Raw genomic sequence first — 18,675 nt, 5'->3', positions numbered from 1 at the left:
GCTCATGTCACCTGAGGGCACCAGGCCCTGTGACCTCAGGGCAGCCTGACCCCTAGAGCTTTAATGTCCCCTGGCATCAAACAAGGAGACTGAAACATGACCATTTACACTTCCTTCTAGCAGCAAAATCCATGGTTCTGTGACTCCAGAATCCCAACAAGAATCCTGACTTGAAAAATGCCTCCATTCCAAGCATTCTATAATTCTAGACTCCCATGACTAAGAAGTTCTAGGTCACCAAGATCTGACACCCCCAGGAAGAAAGAGGGCCAGGTCCACTTCTGCCTACTGCTATGAGCCCAGTTAACTAATTTCCCATCTAGCTCTGGGGGAGGTGGGCCAGGCAGGAGAGGGGCTGGGTCTCTCTCATCAGAGTCAGCAGGAACTGGCATGAAGCTGTGTGGGGCCCCTGGCCCGGAGAGAAACTGGTCTAGTCCTAGGGGACAGGCCACCTCCTCCTGGCACACACAGCCACTAATGCCACAGATGTCAGGAAGTCAGCCCGCACCAGAGAGAGTGAGAGAGTGGGTGGCGGGGGGTTTGCATGCCTGCACCCCATCCTGCGGCTAGGAGGGAGGGAGGGCGGGCGTCAGGTCAGGGCTGGTCTCTCTGCTTCTCAGGTTCCAAGCCAAGCTCCACGCTTTATCTTCCTGTCTTCACCACCCACTGCTTCCTCCTTCCCGCCACAGTCCCCTCACCTCCCAGGCCAGTTCCAGCCCAGGCCAGCTGGCAGCCAGCCAGGGCAAAGGCTCCCAAGCCCATCTGACAGATGGAAAAATTGTGGTCCATGAAGAAGATAGGACCTGCCCCACTGGCTTGGCTCAGCAGCCTGTTGCTCTCTGGCCACATCTCTCCGCCTTGCCCCCACCTTGCTTCCCAGAATCCTCCACAGGGCCAGTGGGTCTCCACATGCCAGCCTGTCCACCAGCACACCCCCATCCCAGTGTCCCCTGACAGTACTCATCCTCACCACCAGTCACCCAGTCATTCATTCATCCACTTTTATCCACCCAACTAGCCTATCAGCCCATCTCCCCACCACATCTGGCCCATTGCCAAGGGTTATGGGGGCCTCAAAGAGGAAAGAGCAAGGCCTGTGCCCAGCAAGCATTTAAGGAGTCCCTTCTGTGTGCCAGGTAGTGTGGAAGGTTCAGGAAGCAGCATACAAAGGCCAACAGCCTGTCAAGGGCTCTGCCAGGACTCCATCCCACTAGGCAGTGGCAAGCCACAAACTCCCAAGGCCTCAGTTTCCTCATCTGTATATGGGGATGCTAACAACACACATCTGCCCCAGGTACGGGCTCATGTCACCCGAGGCTACTATGGGTATGAAAAAAGGTGAAAGTCAGAAAGCTGTTAACATGGTGCCTGCCACAGACAGAACTTTTGTTGGGCTACTCATTATCACTGACTTTGTTACAATCTATTCTAACAATAGCAGTTGGCCGGTGCAGTGGCTCACGCCTGTAATCCCAGCACTTCGGGAGGCCGAGGCAGGTAAATCACTTGAGGTCAGGAGTTCGAGACCAGCCTGGCCAACGTGGAGAAACCCCGTGTCTACTAAAAATACAAAAATTAGGCGGGTGTGGTGGCGCGCGCCTGTAATCCCAGCTACTCCGGAGGCTGAGGCAGGAGAACTGCCTGAACCCAGGAAGCAGGGGTTGCAGTGAGCCGAGATGGTGCCATTGTACTCCAGCCTGGGTGACAGAGTGAGACTCCATCTCAAGAAAAAAAAAAAAAAAAACGACAAAAAAAATAGCAGTTAACAGTTGGGGGCCACAACTGATTACAGCAGCAGCTAAAGTTCTTCAAACACTTATTTGGTGCCAGGCACTGGGGGTACAAGAAGAATCACTGCCATATCCCATTGCAAGGCTGGCAAGGAGCAGGCTCAAAAAGCCCCAATAAGCATCTGATGAATGAGGGGATCAATGACAGGAGGCATAGCCGTGCCTCCAAGGAAGGTATAAGCCAGCATGTTTTCATGGGTGAGTGTGTCTTTCTGCACACACGTGTGTGTGTATAAGCAGGTGTGTTACACATATGTATGTATGCCTGTGTGAGAGACCTGGGGATCCAGTGATGCCAGGAGCACAGCCACTCAAGCCCACTCAGGCCCCCACCTGACATCACCCCTGCCAGTGATCACAGCAGAGCTGAAGGGACTGTGGCAAGAGCAGGGGCCAGGTCCATGGACAGAGGCCTGGAAAGATGCTTTGCATAGTTCTGGCCATCGGATTACAGGCCCAGCCTAGGCCCCTACTTGGGGGTATAGGGGCCACTAGGTGTTGCCCCACAGGAACCCAGGCCCCCAGTGCCCAAACATTACGCCCGTACTGGCATGGCACACAAGTGTTCCTGCTGGCAGGCTGGGCACGTCTGAGGAGGTCAGAAAAGGTCACAGGTGAGGGAGGGAGTGCTGGGTCCAAGGGCGATGTGGGGTCTGCCAGACAGGGGAAGGTGGGTACAGGGCTCCCCGGGGGCCACCAGGCAGGCCTGGCTCTGCCCTGCTGGGGCCGGCAGCTGGAGGGGAGTAAATATAGCTGGGGCGTCCCGGCCACATTCCTGGGAGGCCAGTGAGGCCCGCCTGCCCGCTGCTCTAAGCAGAGCGCAGCAGCCAGGGCCCAGAGCCGCCACTGCCCTCTTCCCAAACAAACAGAAAAATAAATAAAACCAGCTCTCACGGCCAGCCGGCACAGCCGGTGGGGGAGGGGGCAGGAAGGGATGGACAGGGGTTGGGGGGGTGGACAGGCAGGCGGACCAGTTGCCGCGGTTTCTGTTCCACTGGGAAGGAGGAGGCCAACAAAAGAGGAAAATGGAGGAAAAGGGCAGGGAGATGGTCAGAGATGTCAGCGAAGGGGAGAGAATCCCGAAGAGATGAAGGGTGTCACAAGGAGAGGTGTGGGGGAGGTAGGTCAGGAGGGACAGGGAAAGTGTCAGGGGCGGGCACAGTGGGGGACAGTTAGGGCAGAGGCAGCCTCTGGGTCAGTAATTCAGCAGCAGGGATGCCCCAGGGGGCGGGTGGCAGGCAGAGACAAAGGGGGCTGTGTGGGCTGGGGCAGGGGGCCGGCTTGAAGGGCCATGAAATATTAAAGAGCTAGGCCAGTGAGTGACAGAGGTCACAGGAAGCAGGAGACTAGCCGAGGAGCGATGGGGGACCCTGAGGCGGAGGGCTGCCCCACCTCTGGCCTGTCTCTCCACCACCTCCATCATAGCCAGTCTCCTGCGATGGAGGGACAGGCTGAGGGTGGGAGGGGCTGTGGGGATTAGTGATGGCAGGGAGACCTCTGCGGTTCCCTCTTCCCTCAGGCTGATCTGGGCACAGCCGGCCTTCCAGAGCTGCCAGCCACCCTATCAAGAAAGCCAGGAGGCCTGTCAACACAGCCGCTGCCATGGCACCTCCTGGGGAAGGAGCGGGAGACATCCAGCTTCTCCTTCCCAGGAAAAATCAGCCAAGCCACCACTTTCCACAGAGACCTGCGGGGAGGGACGACTGGGCCTCACAGCTCAGCTGAGCCAGCAGGTCACCCCCCAGCCCTCCCACCCTTCCCCAGCCTGGCGTCATTACTAGCTTCATGACCTTGGTCAGTCCCCTTGTCCTGAGCCTGTGTCTTCACCAGCTCCACTCCACCCTAGGCTTGGTGTGAGGAAAGAAAGAAGGCAAATAACACCTTGAAAACATACTGAGGCCAAGAATCTGCACGCATCATCCCAGAGAAGGGTACCATGTGCCCCATGGGGTCTGTCCTATTATCAGTCCCATTTTACAGATGGGGAAGAGAAAGTCAGACAAAGTGATGCACCCACGGTCACACACCTGGTAATCAGCAGAATGGAGACAGAAGTGCTAGGTGTGAGCCACATGTTATTTTCTTAGGATTCACGGGGGATGTGCATTCCTTGTCTCTATAAAAGCCGGTGTTTACTGAATACAGATTGTAGGTGAGCACCTCCCCCTGCCAGGCACTATGCAACCATCTGTGTCCATCTGAAAATGACCTTGTGAGGCAGGCATTCTCTTACTGTCCAATTTCAGAGATTAGGAAACTGAGGTTTGTAGAGATAACACAACTGGCCCAAATGTCATACATCCAGCTAGGCCGTGACATGGCCAGGATTTGGAGTCAGATCTGATGGACTCTAGAGCCACTGCTCATACACACTTGTCTGGGTGGGGGTTAGGAGGACCTGGTAGGAGTGGAGCTCAGTGGTTCAATTGGCTCCGACAAGGGATACCCAGAAAAGGTCAAAAACAAGGTCACAACTGCTGTGGGGGTTGGGGAAATGGCAACTGTTTTAAGGATGGGAGAGGCACAGAGCCTGTAGGAGCTCCAGGTGAGGGTACAAGCTAGGGTCCTGGCTAGAGTAATCTGCTTGGTCTACCCAGAGCCCCTGAACCAGGTAACACCGGCCCTGCCCCAGTGTGAGGATACTGAGGCTGACCTAAAAAGGGCCAATGGAGCCCTGTGTTGTTGGTCCCCAGGGTTCTAACCTGTGCTCCGGGGCCAGAGTGCCTGGAACTAATCACCTCTTCAGAGCCCCCAGTGCTGTGGAAGACAGGACAGGATCCCCTCCCTCCCTCCTAGGCCCTGTGAGCCCAGAGGGAGGCCAGCATCAGAGGCAGGAAATGAAGAAGAATTTGCGATCTAATTGAGCTGGCGGGGGATTAGGCGGCAGAATGCAATTACAGGGGCTGGAGCGGGGCCAGGGGCACTGACACCCCAAGATGTGGCCTGGCCCAGGTGACTTGGCCCAGCCAGTCTCTGGCCAGAGACACGAGACTTGGAGTTGGGAGTATGGGTACAGGCAAAGGTTGGGACCAGACTGCTTCTCAACGTATAGAGGACCGCAAGGTTCCAGCTCCACGTGATACCCAGAAGCAAGAAGTTTTCCTGGGAATCCTCCCCCAGGGAACAAGTCTATGGCTTCTCATCTGGGGATCTGGCAGCCAGACTCACATGCTCTCACAGGCTCCATTCATACGTGTGCAAGCATGTGCTTACACTCCCAGGTAAGCCCCATATATCCACATTCACCTGCATAGGGGCAGGTTTCCCAGCCTGGAGACACACAGGCCAGCCCTTTGCTGCCACTGGCTCCACCAAATGGTGGGTTGTGGGGGCACAACCCCTCCCTCAAGAAAACCCACCCATGACCTTAAAATCCTTTTATTCCCGTAATCACATGCTACCATTGCCGTGGATATACGCTGTCACCCCGGCCCTGTCTCCCTCTGTGGCTTCCAAAACTCCCAGCAGGCAGGCAGACGGGGAGGCTGCCCAGTTACTGCTGGGGAGGGAAGGGTTGTAGGGATTGCAGGGGAAAGGACTGGGTGTGAGAGGTTCAATTCTACACACACACATTCAGGGCCTCAAACAACCAGAGGGGGAGATTCAGTAAGACAGAGATACAGAAAGAGAAAGGAAAACATAGCCAGCCACCACCACCACAGACAGAGAGAAACCACTGTCCATACAGCACAGACAGGCCCACTCCCACATTCACAATTCAGACACACTCTAATCAGTCAGATCCCCCAGATTTATAAGCATATACAAAGCACACAGATACACACAAATCACAAATCCAAACTCTCCAAAATTCCAAGCACACACAACTCACAGAATATATTCATTCCCAGATTCACAGGGACATAGCCAATCTTCAGAAATACAATCTCAGATTCACAAACACACATGTACACATACACTACAGATCCACATACTTCTAGATCAGGACAGACAGACATGCCCTGATTCATAAATCCATGTATGTTCAGACTCTGAGAAGTCACCCTGAGAAAGACATTCAACACAGAGATTCACAAATACAGACACACGACTTAGAGACACACATGTCCTGAGTCATAAGCACACATCACCCAGATTCCCACATCCCAGAGCAACAGACTAGTGCCACACAGCCTCATCTCTGTCAGCTGACACTGCCTCTGGCTTTAGGGGGCAGGTGGAGGGTTGGAGATTCCTGGGTCTTTGAGGGGGCAGTCCTTTCTCATTGCTCGAATCTAGGAAGGGTGGGCTCAGTGTTGGGGGGAGGTGAGGGGGAGTAAGAGAAAGCAGGAAAAAACTTTAGTGGGATATTCTTGTTGGGCAGTAGCGCGTGAGTAACGGGGGAGGTTTTTTGTGGTCTGGTGAGTTCCAGCTATGAGTGAGTGTTTAACTATTAATACACTTAATCAAGGACACTTCACACACACATACACAGCCACACACACAGCGCCACACACACACACACACACACACACACACACACACACACACACACGCACGCAGCTAGGATGGGACCAGGTGGTGGGGGTAAGAGAGGGAGAGCCCCAGAAAAAAGAAAAGAGGGAAAGCCCCAATCAGGGCCCCAGAGGGCGGGGAAAGGGGGCGGAGCTTCTATCCTGGGCCTGCCTCCAGAGCTGGAGCAGTGATTCATTTGTGCACCACCAGAAGGGTGGGGTTTGATACACAGTAGGTGCTCAATACAAACATATTGGGCCAACAAATGAATAACATATAAAGAGTGGGCAATAATAACAGTAATAACAATGTGTGAACCCCCACCGTTGTTCAATTAGAGCATGCCCCAGAGCATCATGCTTGTTAATTCGGACTAAATCGTCAAGCCACCAGACAGGGGCTCTAGGAACCCAGGCTTGGGTCTGGCTCACCCGTATTCCCTCATTTCTCCACCCTATCCTGCAACCTGGAAAGTCAGCCCAGCCCACATCCCTCTCTCCCTCCTGGCAAGACCCCCTCCATTCCATCCTCCCATAAACAACAAGGTGCAGTCACTCCTAAAGAAGGCAGGGTATTTAATTGCCCTGGACTTGTTTCTTCACCCAGATACAAGCCTGCCCCCACACTCCTATGGGTCTCAGTTTCACGTGTGCCAAATGGGTAGAAGGCAGGCAGAGCTGGAAAGGGGCAGCAAGAGTTTAGGGTCACAGTGGGAACCCTTGGAACATGGGCCTTTGCTGGCCGGGGCCCTGGATGTAGAATCCTCCCCTCCCCTTCCCCCACCCACCCCAGCCCAGCCCAGCCCAGCCCAGCCCAGCCGGGTGGACATTCCAGGCCTCACGTGATAAAGACGAGGCCACTGGCCCTCGGGTAAGTCAACAGGCTCTGTCGCGGGAGAGATAGGAGGCCCTGGCCAGGGTCACCTGCTGAGCGGCGAAAACAGCCAGGACCAGATACACACATAAATAAGGCACCAACCCGACAGCCAGCCTGCCAAGGGTCTGTCTTCTGCAGAGGCTCACCTTGGAAAGGGAGGTGGCATGGAGAGGGAGGCCAAGGCTGACTAGGGACGTCCCTGGGAGAGACCCAGCTCCTGCGAGGATGAGGGGTAGGGGGGTTCTACCCAAGTTCCGGGGGCTGGCTGGGAACTCAGAGGCCAACCTCCCTCAGCTGTTCCCATCTCTTCCCAGGGCAAAAATCAAACCGTCACCCCCTCTCCCTCCTCCCCAAGGAGAGGACAATTTCCGTTCTGGGAGGGGGGTGACAGCTGCAGAGCGAGCCACTCCCCACCCCCCCAAGCTCCAGCCTGACTCTCATCTAGGGAAACTGCTAAATCAACAATACGCAGTTACGGGTAGGTAGCCTGCCGGCCTGAGTCTCCCCGCACGGCTCTCAGAAAGGGGTTTAGAGGGGGCTTCGGTCTCAGGTCCCGGTTTTCTAGTGACGGTTGGAAACCAAGGCACGGGCGTCTTTCAGGAGGGCGACCAGGTGATGCTTAGGCCAGAGGCCCCCCAAAACGTCCAATTTAAATACTCCCAACTGCAAAGGACAGACGCCCCCCACCCCACGGGCTGGGGCAGCTGAGGTGGCGCCGGGCGTTCAAATCGCGCTCCAAACAAGTCCGCAGCGACTGCGCTCGCAGCCCCCGCCAGGCGGCCCCAGCGGAAAACTTGAAAGGGACTCTGTTTGCCGGCGGCCCTGGGGCGGCTCCGGCGGGGGCGAGGGCCGAGCGATCGCACACTCGCCCCCTCCCCAACACTTCCAAAGAAAATGCGGGGGGCGGGGACAGGGCCCACCACAAATCCAAGGGCTCCAAATAGCGCCCGCCGCGCGGGGAAAGGCGGGGGTCAGGAGTCTGGTCCGCCGGCCACCCCCTTAGCTCCCCTCCCCCCAACCCCGATCCGAAGACGCGACTCTCTCAGACCACCCAAGGTCCAGGGGGCAAAGTAGGGCGCGGTTGCCAAACCTTCAGACCCCTGTCGCGGGAGACTTCAGGGAGCGGGTCTTTCCGAATGAGGCACTACAGAATCCCCCAAATTTACTGGTGCTTCCTTGCAGCCGGAGGCACCAGTCCAACTCCGCACACCCCTTCCGATTCCCGGGGGGGAATAAAGAACAAAAAGAGATCTTGCTCCCACTTTGGGCACTTCAGCTCTTCTGACAGGTCCCGAAGGTGGCCCCTCATTTAAAAACCGGGGTCACTCACTTTCCGTCGATCCTACAAATAAACAAAGCCAGGCGCACCCCGCGCTCCCCGCCGGAAAGCAGCCCATTACGGGCGAGGACAACTTCCCCCAGCCAGAAAATTAACACATTCCTCTCGCGGCGGTTCAGCCCCTCACTCCGCTCCGGGGATGCGAAGGGGAGGGGGGCTCAGGCGGAACTTCATGGGTAAATTTGGGGCCGGAGCAGCGTGGCAGGCGCCTGGGACGTACGCCCCCCCACAGTTCCGCAGCTAGAGGAACACCCCCATTCTCCCTCCTAGGCTCTGCACGCTGCTTGGCCCACGCGGGGCTCGGGAGACAGCCCCAAAGACTCCCCAAGGCAGGGAAGGGAGGGAGGGGCCGCGGGGCACCGTGGTGGTGGGGTACTTTGATGGAAAAAAAAGGTCAAACTTCATCAGCCTGCCGGGCACCCCGCGGGCAGCGGGGGCGAGGAGCCGGAGGAGAAATGCAGAAGTAGCCGCCGCCCCTTCCAACTGGTGGGGGAGGCTCAGTCACGCGTGGTCGAGGGCGCCCAGAGCAGTTAACGTCGCCCCTCAACACAGGGCTGCGAGTGGGGTCTGATGAGGGGAGTGCGCGCCAGAGATCTACAAGCAGCCTCCCCCGCAGGCTGAGCGCCCGCCCAACGCCAAGAGGTGAGGACCCCGGGCGCCCGCCGCCCCAGCGCCGGAGAGCTGGAGTAGTGGCGGGGGAGGGGGGGCGGCACCACGCAGGGAGCGTCCCAGCCCCACTCCACGGCGCCCAAGCCGCTGTCCCAGACCCTAAAACCCCTCTTTTTGTCTGAACTCAGTGATCTGCGACCGAGCATACTGCGGCTTAGGGAGGCTTGGGTATAGCAGCGGCCACCGAGCGATCACCGGCGCTAGGTCTCCCAGGCTCCCAAGCACCGCGGCTCATGATGCGGGCGCCCCCACGCCCCTCCCAAACACGGACCCCTCCTTCCCCGTCCCCGGCTCTCCGCACCTGAACTTAGGGGGAACCCGCGCAGCCAAACTTTCCGCCGACTTGCAGCGAACTCCGGCCCCGGCCGCGCACCGAACCCCGGGGGAGGAGAGGGAGGTAGGCGGGGAAGGGGAGGGGGCCGGCCTCCGGGGGGGTCGAGGGAGGGCCGTGGCCCGACACCTACCGGCTCTCCGAGTCGTCCAAGCCGCCACCGCCGCCGTCGCCGCGAGGCCGAGGGGGAGGGGCGGGGCAGGGAGCCGCGCTCCGCTCTGGGCACCGCCGCCGCGGTGCGCTCCGCTCCAGCAGCTAGCAGTGCCCGGGTCCGGAGCCGGAGTCGCGCCGCCGCGGCTGGCCCGAGGCGGGGAGGGGGGGGAGCCTGCAGCACCTGCCCCTCCTCCCCCTCCCCGCGGCCCAAATTAAAAAACAACAAAAAGCAACTAATCACCCCCGAGCGGAGCGCGGCTCGGCGGGCGGAGGGCTCAGCGTGCGGCGCCCGGACTCAGCAGGCGGCGCGCATGGCTGGGCGCGGGCTGGGAAGGACTGGGACGCGGGGCCCGGCTTCAGGGGGTGAGGCTCTGCCGCTCTTCTCGCTCAGCTCGGGCGCCTGCTCTTGCCGCCAGTGCCGCCTCTGCTGCCGCCGCCTCTACATCCCCGCTCAGGCTCAGCCGCCTCTGCCGCCGCCGCCGCCGCGCGCCCGCCCGAGCAGGAGCTATGAACGCTGCCCGGGGGCTGCCGGCAAAACCCGGACCGGACTCGCCGCTCCCTCCCCCCCGCCAACCCGCCTTCCACCTCGGCTCACTTCCCTCCTCCCGCCGCCTCCCTCCCAGCGCAGCTTGGGCCACTTGGACGCCGCGGGCTCTGAGGCCGGAGCTGCAGCCGCTGCGCCTCGAGCTCCCCGCGCCCTGACGCGGTCCACCCAGGCTCAGCTCCCTGGCGCGCCCTGTCTTCGCCTATTTCCCCCAACTTTACAAAAAAAAAAAAAAAAAGGACGACCTCCCCGCTTTGGTGAGGCGGTCTGGGTTTAGAGACGCACCTCCGGGGAAATCTGCTATCTTTCTGTGCCCTCTTCAGCGGGGCCAGAAGCTTCGAGGACCGGGAGGGAGAATTTGGCCGCGCCCCCCAGCTCAGGTGCGCGGCGGGCCAGAGATTCCTAGCCTAGGGCTCTTGGGAAGGAGTCGCGTGTTCCAAGACCCCACCCTTCCAAGAGCACCTTAATGGATTCAGTGGGCACTAGGGCCCCGGGAGAAAAGGGGCGGAGATTCCCGTTCCCATTTCTCAGATGAGGAAACTGATCTGAGAAAGGATAGTTTGGGCCGGGCGCGGTGGCTCAAGCCTGTAATCCCAGCACTTTGGGAGGCCGAGACGGGCGGATCACGAGGTCAGGAGATCGAGACCATCCTGGCTAACACGGTGAAACCCCGTCTCTACAAAAAAAAATACAAAAAAAACTAGCCGGGCGATGTGGCGGGCGCCTGTAGTCCCAGCTACTCGGGAGGCTGAGGCAGGAGAATGGCGTGAACCCGGGAGGCGGAGCTTGCAGTGAGCTGAGATCCGGCCACTGCACTCCAGCCTGGGCGACAGAGCGAGACTCCGTCTCAAAAAAAAAAAAAAAAAAAAAAAAAAAAAGAAAGGATAGTTTGTCTCTTAGACAGGCACCAGCCTCAACTCTTGAGTGCCGGGGCTAAAATGACTACCTATATTTGGTACCTTGAGACCATGGCCTACGCACTCAAGACCCGAAACAATGCTTGGAACAGCAGCGCTCAATAGGTACTGGTTGAAAGACAGAAGGAAAACTCAGCCTTGCCAGAGTCGGCGCCCAGTGGGGACAGAGTTGGACCCACATATCCCGCTTTCACTCCATCATTGACCCCCCTTCATCTGCTCATCTTGGGCTAATCCTGCTGCTGCAGATGTCTTCACCTCACGTACCCATGGTGCAAGCCCCGGGCTCATATAATCCCAACTGCATATAATCCCAAAGTGGAAGTTTTCTCCAATTCTTTGGGATTCGTGGGGGCGTGTTTGTGCAAGGCCGACTTTCATCTGCGAGGCGAAGAAAACGCGGTCCCCAGACCCGAGCAGGGGAGGGAGAGGGGGAGGACAAGTTGGGGAAGTCAGCCTAGGGTTAAACGTTACAGCCTGAGATCGATTGGGGCCCAGATAACAGGGAGTTAACTGAGGCGATCCGGGCGCCTGCAGCCACAGGCGCGGCCTCGGTGGGAGAAGCGAAACTGTCTCCCACCTCACTGCTTCCTCTCCTCTGCTCTGCGCAGCCTGGCTGTCTCCGAGGCTGGCGCGAGGGCTGTGGAGCATGGATCTCCTGGCAGCAGCAGCTGGTGCCCACCTTCCACGCCTTCTATATGTGGCCTTGGGGCCTTGACCCAGCCGGAGTGGTGTGGAGGGGGGAGGTGTCAAAGGGCAGAGCTCATCTGGAATGTGTCGCCTCTCTCCCACTCCTGATATCCAAGACCACACGAAGTGACCCTTCCCCAGACATCGTGGACACCTGCTCCCAACCAGTTCCTTCCGAATGCTGAGAAGTGGTCTCCCTTAACTACTATGCCAAGAAATGGCTCCCTTGGGGAGGTGTTTAGTTTCTCTTCTTCTCACCAGCAGCCCTTTTAATGCCTCCCTCCAAACAAACATGCCATGTGAGTAAAAGTAAGGTGCCTGCTATGGAAACCGTTTTAAGATGCCCATCACCCCCAGAAGATTACTTCTAAACTGCTTAAAGATGGGTATTCTGGGCCTGAGTGTGAGTATCAGGCACTGCGTTGGGCACTGACCGTGCAAGGAAAAAGGAAGCAAAATCCCAGGTGTAGGATCTCCAAGCATTTAACCCACCTCCATCTACCTTTTCTGGGGAAGCTGAGGCACAGACTGTGAGGGAGGACCTGTTCCCTGGGAGTCAGCAGCAGGTCTCAGAGGGTTAGGATCCATGAACTGAAACTCTATGCCACAGATCTCCTGAAGCCTAAGGTCAGTACAGGAGTCAGGTCATGCACACCCCCCAAAAAGCTTTATGCTGGGGTCCATGGGGGAGGGTGGGTAGTAATTCCACTTTAGGGAATTGCTATTACCCACTTTTTTTTGATACTCATGCCCCCACCCCCACCCCCAACTCAGGCAGGCAAAGGTCAAGGAGCCACAGGCTGCAATTGAGGAAGGCCAGGTGGTCCCAGTGGTGATGGCTTCCGCAGGGAAGGGGTGTTGACATGTCTGGCCCAGTTTAGACGGTGGATCTTGGAGTTTTCCCTTGCTGGAAATTAACATCTCAGGAGGGAGACCTAGACTCTCACCTATCCAACCCATGTGGGAGCCACAGAGGAAAAGGGCAGAATTGTCCACACAGAAAGTGTTACAGAAACAGAAAATGTCACGTGCAAGCCATCCACAAAGAACTCTCCACCACAGATGCCAATGAGACAAGTGGGGGACATTCAGGAAGGATGGGATGAGGGTCTCTGCCCTTGGGTGAGACTGTCCCCAACACAGCCCCCTTCTCCAAGAAGAAGGGAAGTCTGGTTCACTATTCTCCCACCTCTCCCTACCTCAAAAAGGAGTATTGAAGTCTCACCTTGCTATTAAACTTTTTGCTGAGTTTTTTGAAACAATCAGCCTTCAAGTCAGGAAGAAGTTCCTTCAGTCTCCAGCACCGCTGGGGGAGATGGCCCCTGCATCGCCGGCCTTGTCTTCTAGGGAGGGGTGTGTCCACCCGGGATCCTGGATTGTGCTCTCCTGGATCCTGCTGATAACACCCATGGCTGGTATTTGTGCAGCCCTTACCCTGAGCAGGGCATTGTGCTAAACAGTTAAGGTTCATTATCTCATTTAGTCCTTATAGCAGCCCCTGCAATAATGTCATCCCCTTTATTCAGATGAGGAAACTGAAATGAAATTGGCATCAGAGCTGTTCTCGAACCCCTGAGGCCATGTGCTGTTCTAGGGAGGCTTTCCACAGCCTCCAGTGAGGCTCATCTGCTTCACATCCTGCAGTGGTTCCTCACAGACTACCCTACTCAGCCTGGCTTCCCTAATTGGCCCTCTTCCCCACCAGGCCCTGCTGACCAATGCCATCGAACACTGGCAGTTCCCTGACACCCTAAGACTCCTCTCCAGGTTCCCAGAGCTTTGCATGTACCATTCCCTCTGCTAAGATAGGCCTCATCAAGCTCAGCTCATGAACTCCTCATGGAAGACCAGGAGCACATATCACCTGGGAAGCATCTCAGACTGCCACTTCCAGCCTGAGTTCGGGCCATACCTACAGGGCCACCACTAGCCTTTGTGCAAATCAGAAAAAGGTACCCACTTTTGGCAGATACAAGAAACCTGAAGGAGGTCACAGACTGCCTTTCAGCTTCCTAGCTCCCTTTGCTAGGTGCCTTTTTGCAGTGCATGTACTGCACAGCTATACTCTGTGGCCTGGCTTTGGGTCCCTCATCTGGCTTTGGGACCTCTCCTATGGCCACAGTGACCACAGTGCACAGAAATAGCTTTTATTTGCTCATCTCACCACTCGTCCCCTTGCCACCACCTCCCGCCATGAAAATCCTTTGAAGGTAAGGAGGAGTCCCCTACCTGCCTTGGGCCCGAAGCTTGGCCTCCAAAGAGATACCAGTAATAACAATTGTAATTGCTTTTTGAACATAGGCTTATTAAATCCACAGGCTTGGACACCTGTGTGAGGTTACAAAGTAGCAAAACCAGGATTTCAATCCATGCCTTTTCTGAGGCATTTTCCATGACTGCCATTTATCTGCTAATATCTGTCATTGATTAAACATCCAGTGACTGGAAATGGCCACATGGAGAACAGTGTGGGAGTTAGGGTCTCCAATAAAGATGGCCAATCTGGAACTCGGTCTAAGGTTTACCCTTCTTTGGGTACCAGTTCTGTCACCTGTATCACAAAGGATGGGAGCAAGGGCATTTGTGGCTCAAGCCTGTAATCCCAGCACTTTGGGAGGCCAAGACGGGCGGATCACGAGGTCAGGAGATCGAGACCATCCTGGCTAACACGGTGAAACCCCGTCTCTACTAAAAAAATACAAAAAAACTAGCCGGGCGAGGTGGCAGGCGCCTGTAGTCCCAGCTACTTGGGAGGCTGAGGCAGGAGAATGGCGTGAACCCAGGAGGCGGAGCTTGCAGTGAGCTGAGATCCGGCCACTGCACTCCAGCCTGGGTGACAGAGCAAGACTCCGTCTCAAAAAAAAAAAAAAAAAAAGGAAACCCTGCCTGCTGGGGCAGGGCACAGGATAGTGTTCAGTGGGGTCATGCTGGACTGTGACCTCAGCCAAAATCCCAGGGCAGGCTTGGGGGTGCACACACGGGCAGAGGCAGGGAGGAGCCTAACCACACCAGGCTGTGGCCCCTGGCCTTTGGGTCTGAGCCCTTATGCACTGACCGCTGGACTTTAGGTCCTCCCCACCCCACCCCCATGACCTCCGAAGGAGCAGAGAGCTGTGAAATGAAAATTCAAAAAGCCAGGTCTCTCAAGTAACCCAGGCTTGCCCACTTCTGAGAATACAGTTTGGTGGCTGATGCCTGGCCGTGACCTGTGTAAACAGAGTGGAAAGGATGAGGACAGAAGGGAGACTCCAGCCCCAGAACAAAATGACTCTGGGGACAGAGGCTGAGAGAGAGCAGGAAGCAAGTCATATTTCCCATTGCCCAGACACAGCTACACGTGTGCCACAGACAACCAAAAACAGCCCTGTTCTCAGGCAGGCACAGGGAACTCAGCCTGTATATGGGATATTGATGGGGAGAGGGACAGTTTGGGGGCTCTCGTGCCCCTGACAATAATCCTTGGCTTCTCTAGGCATAATCATGGTTCAACTCTGTCCTATGGGAGTGGGACTGAGTGCTCCCAGAGGCCAAAGCTGTGGCTCCAGCCTCCCTGCCCCATTTCGGGAAAAGGGAGGGAGAGCATTGCTGAGAGGTGAGGAGGTAACTGAATGGGGCTTTAGGGGAGGGAGGCAGAGGGCACAGTGTCCCAATCTGGAGCCCTACACCTGGAGGAGGGGTGCCCTGGGCAGGAGAAGCCAGCCTGCCCTGAAAGTGCCCTGCCCGACCCAAAGCCTGCAGGCTAGGGTGTGGTGGTGTGGAGGAGGCCTGCTGGAGGAGGCAGGGTGGGGCTCAGCCTCCTCTCTACAAATCTGGTCCTGGAGGGCAGTGCGGGGTCAGAAATGGCCTGCACTGAGACTTCCAAAAATGGCTCAGTCTCTTTCTCTTCAGACCTGGGGCCCCAAGACCCCAGCTATCACCCCCTACTCTGCCCTCCCCTTCAGACTCCAAGGAATGGGGTGCTCAGACAGTGCTTGGGGGTGGGCCCGGGATGAACTGCTCTTTGAACTGGTGAGACTGGTTCTGTGTCTAGCCGCCTGGGCAGTCACGGGTTGCCCGCCAGGCCTGGGAGGAGGGAGGCCTCAAGAAAGGGCCCCTCGTAAATCGTTAACTCCCAGAGCCCAGCCGCCGCTGGATGCCCTGGGCCCCACCCCCAGTCGTGACTCTGGTCCTGAGAAGGCCCATCCCAGCCCAGAAGCCAAAGGTTAGAGGTCAGAGCCAGAGGTCCCAGCACCTGGGCAAGTCCTTCCCCCAGCTAGCAACAGGGAGGGGAGCAGGAGGGCCTTCTTTTGAGATCAACTTTTAATCAAGATTGCAGATTCAGAATCATCCTCGTCTGCCCCCCAGCCTTCCTGCATCCCTGACCTTTGCCTCTCAGGAGAGTCAGGCCTCTGGGTGGGCTTCCTGGGGCAACCCCTGGGCAAGTCCCAATCCCACCAGTCCCTTCTCCTCCTGGAGATAATTATGCCAGTCCCACTCACTCCACCTTAAAGGCGTCACCAGGACTAGAAGGTGAATGAGATGAGGAAAAGAACTACTGTTCAGAATTGGGATAGGACCCTTTGTAGAGGAACTGTGTTAAGTGAACCCTTCACCAGCATGCTAGGTCATCTGTTTAGAAATCTCATTCCCATTTTGCAAATAAGGAAACTGAGGCTTTGAGAGGGGAGTGACTGATTCACCCAGGCTATGGCAGTTGTACAGGAAAGGGCCTGGATTTGGTCCAGTTTTTTGCTATCAAGCTGAGCCTTGAATGGGGTTCAGCCCTCTCCTCAAATTCCTAAGCTACAGGTGTGAGGACACACCCTAAAGGCAGAATGAGCTGGACAACCCCTCTCTCCAACGGAAACACTGTCAGAGGTCCCTGAGATGGGGGCCCATGGGGGAGTGTGTGTGGGCAGGAGACAGTCAATGCCCCCTCCCCCCGCAACCTCTCCAAGCCCCTCCCCGAAGGCAGCCCTCCCCCGGGTCATACCCCCCAGGTGCCACCACAGAGGAGACTTGGTTGCTGTCCCCTACTCCACCCTCAAGAAAAATTCTCCAGACAGACTAATGAGGAGGATTGATGGTGCTACCACCCTTTTCGCTAGGGAGGCATCTCAGAAGCCGAGGAGATGAGAAAAAACAACATCAACTTTTAATCGAGATTGCAGATTCAGAAAAGATTCATAAGTGAAATGATTCCCTAAGGAAATATAAAAAGTTACTTACGGCATTGCTAAATTGGGCATGCTTCAATCAGGGGCTGTTGAGAAATCATTAAGATATACAAGACGATGTTTTAGATACATGTGAGCTCTGTCAGGAGGGCTGGCTATTGCTTCAGCTAGAGAGAGGGGATCTGGCCCTGAGCTGGCTGGCCTCCTGTGTCACCCACTCAATCCAGGGGAAAGAGGAGAAAGTGAAGAGAATCCCTACCTGCCAGGCCCCAGAGACCACTGCCCAGAGACTGCAACTGTGTCCAGGGGCCCAGAGACTATAGCAAGGGAGAGTGAAGCACTGGGGCTGTGGTTAGATGGAACTGTTTATCGTTGGAAGTAACTTTTTTCCTCTTTCAAATGGCATAATGGAGAATGGTAGGGCTATAACTATCTACTTCCCTTGAAACACTAAAGAGGGGACACCCCCTTCATATCCCCTGATCCCTTTCCCTGTTCCTTGAGTTGGCCTGAGGAAGTGGGCACCCTACTTGGAGACAGAATTACCAGAATGCACTCTCAGACCTATGCCTGAGATCTTTGTGGGAGGGGCGAGGGGTAGGGGAGATCACTCTGTTTGGTCACTCCCTCCAGGGAACACTAGGGGAGTGAACCATCCTAGGAAATGTTCTAGGATGATCACTAGCTTTTGAGGACATCTTCCCCTCCCACTGCAGCCATTTTCTCAGGTGGAAGGCTTACCGGAAGCTCCACCTTCCGCTCTTGCTGCAGCCTGGGAGGGTTTTTTTTTTTTCCTGGGGCCTAGGGACTTTCAGAGTGAGTCTGGGACATCAGTGAAACATGGGAGCGACAGGGTCACAATGCAGACTGATCTCTCTCTCCTTCTGTGCACTCCTGGGGCTCAGGAGAGGGATAAGGCCTTACTCATCTCCATGCCGTCCAGAGCCTGGTCCCAGTTGGTGCTAAATGTTTAGGGACGGCATTGGGATGCGGCAGGACCAAGTCTGTCCCATGTCGGGGGGGTAGGGCACAGGAAAAAGAGATGGACCAGGGCCTGCTGTGAGGGCTCTAGTGGCCACACCTGGACTCCTTTCCTTAGATCCATCTGCCTAGGTGAGCCCTCTCCTCCACCGCCAAATCATCCGGGAAGGCAAGAAACCTGAGCCGGATGGTGGTGGCCACGCTGCCTTGCGGGTGACCCGAACCCGATCCTGGCCAGGTCCTGGCCAGGTCCTAGCCAGGCCAAGGCGCTATTTTAAACCCCAGCCCCAAGCTGCCGCCTTAGCCCGCCAGGTCATCTCCGATTACAAAGCCACTGCCCACCTCCCAGTCACTTCTTCCTCCCTGCCCTGGGACCCCCTAGGCTGGTACAGGATTCAGTGTGTCTTGGGGCAGTCTGTCAACTGGCACCAATGCTCCTCTTCATCCCCCAGCCCTGTCCACTGAGGTACCCTCATTCCTCCCCACACACAGGAATCCATCGAGCTGTATTCCGACTGAGATTTCTCCCATGGATGAGTTATATTTCCCAGGAATGAGGGTACACCCTGGCCAGAAAGCCTGCAATGCTGGGCCCAGTTTCTGTTGGGGTCAGAGCTTGCAGGCCATTATAGGGCTGATGCTATAGAAAGAAAGGAAGTAGGTTAGACAGATGCAGGAACTTCCCGGCAGTGAGACTGTGCACTAGAGTGCTTTCCCTCCTGTCTTCCTGGGCAGGAAGAAGAAGAAAATGTCTCCAGAGGGAGCCCCCTCCCC

The 18,675-nt window shown here is 56.6% G+C and overlaps 1 protein-coding gene across 8 annotated transcripts in view; it reads right to left on the bottom strand.

Moving 5' to 3' along the window:
* The window catches only part of CXXC5 (CXXC finger protein 5), a 37,199-nt gene extending 25,721 nt beyond the window's left edge, over positions 1-11,478 (bottom strand). For 3 of the 8 annotated variants that reach the window (XM_025388819.1, XM_025388809.1, XM_025388806.1), the window contains exon 1: positions 9,431-9,515. The gene's annotated coding sequence lies outside the window, so the exon portion shown is untranslated. Of the gene's footprint in view, positions 1-7,267; positions 7,446-9,430; positions 9,516-9,593; positions 10,187-10,442; positions 10,544-11,341 lie in introns of those variants that run through there. The other 5 variants (XM_025388818.1, XM_025388817.1, XM_025388805.1 and 2 more) reach the window with 5 other exon arrangements.
* Between the last annotated feature and the right edge of the window lie 7,197 nt (positions 11,479-18,675).

This window comes from Theropithecus gelada, chromosome 6 (genome assembly GCF_003255815.1).
Source record: "Theropithecus gelada isolate Dixy chromosome 6, Tgel_1.0, whole genome shotgun sequence".
NCBI lineage: Eukaryota > Metazoa > Chordata > Mammalia > Primates > Cercopithecidae > Theropithecus > Theropithecus gelada.
The sequence above is the reverse complement of the archived record's forward strand: the minus strand, read 5'-3'. Positions and strand labels throughout refer to the sequence as shown.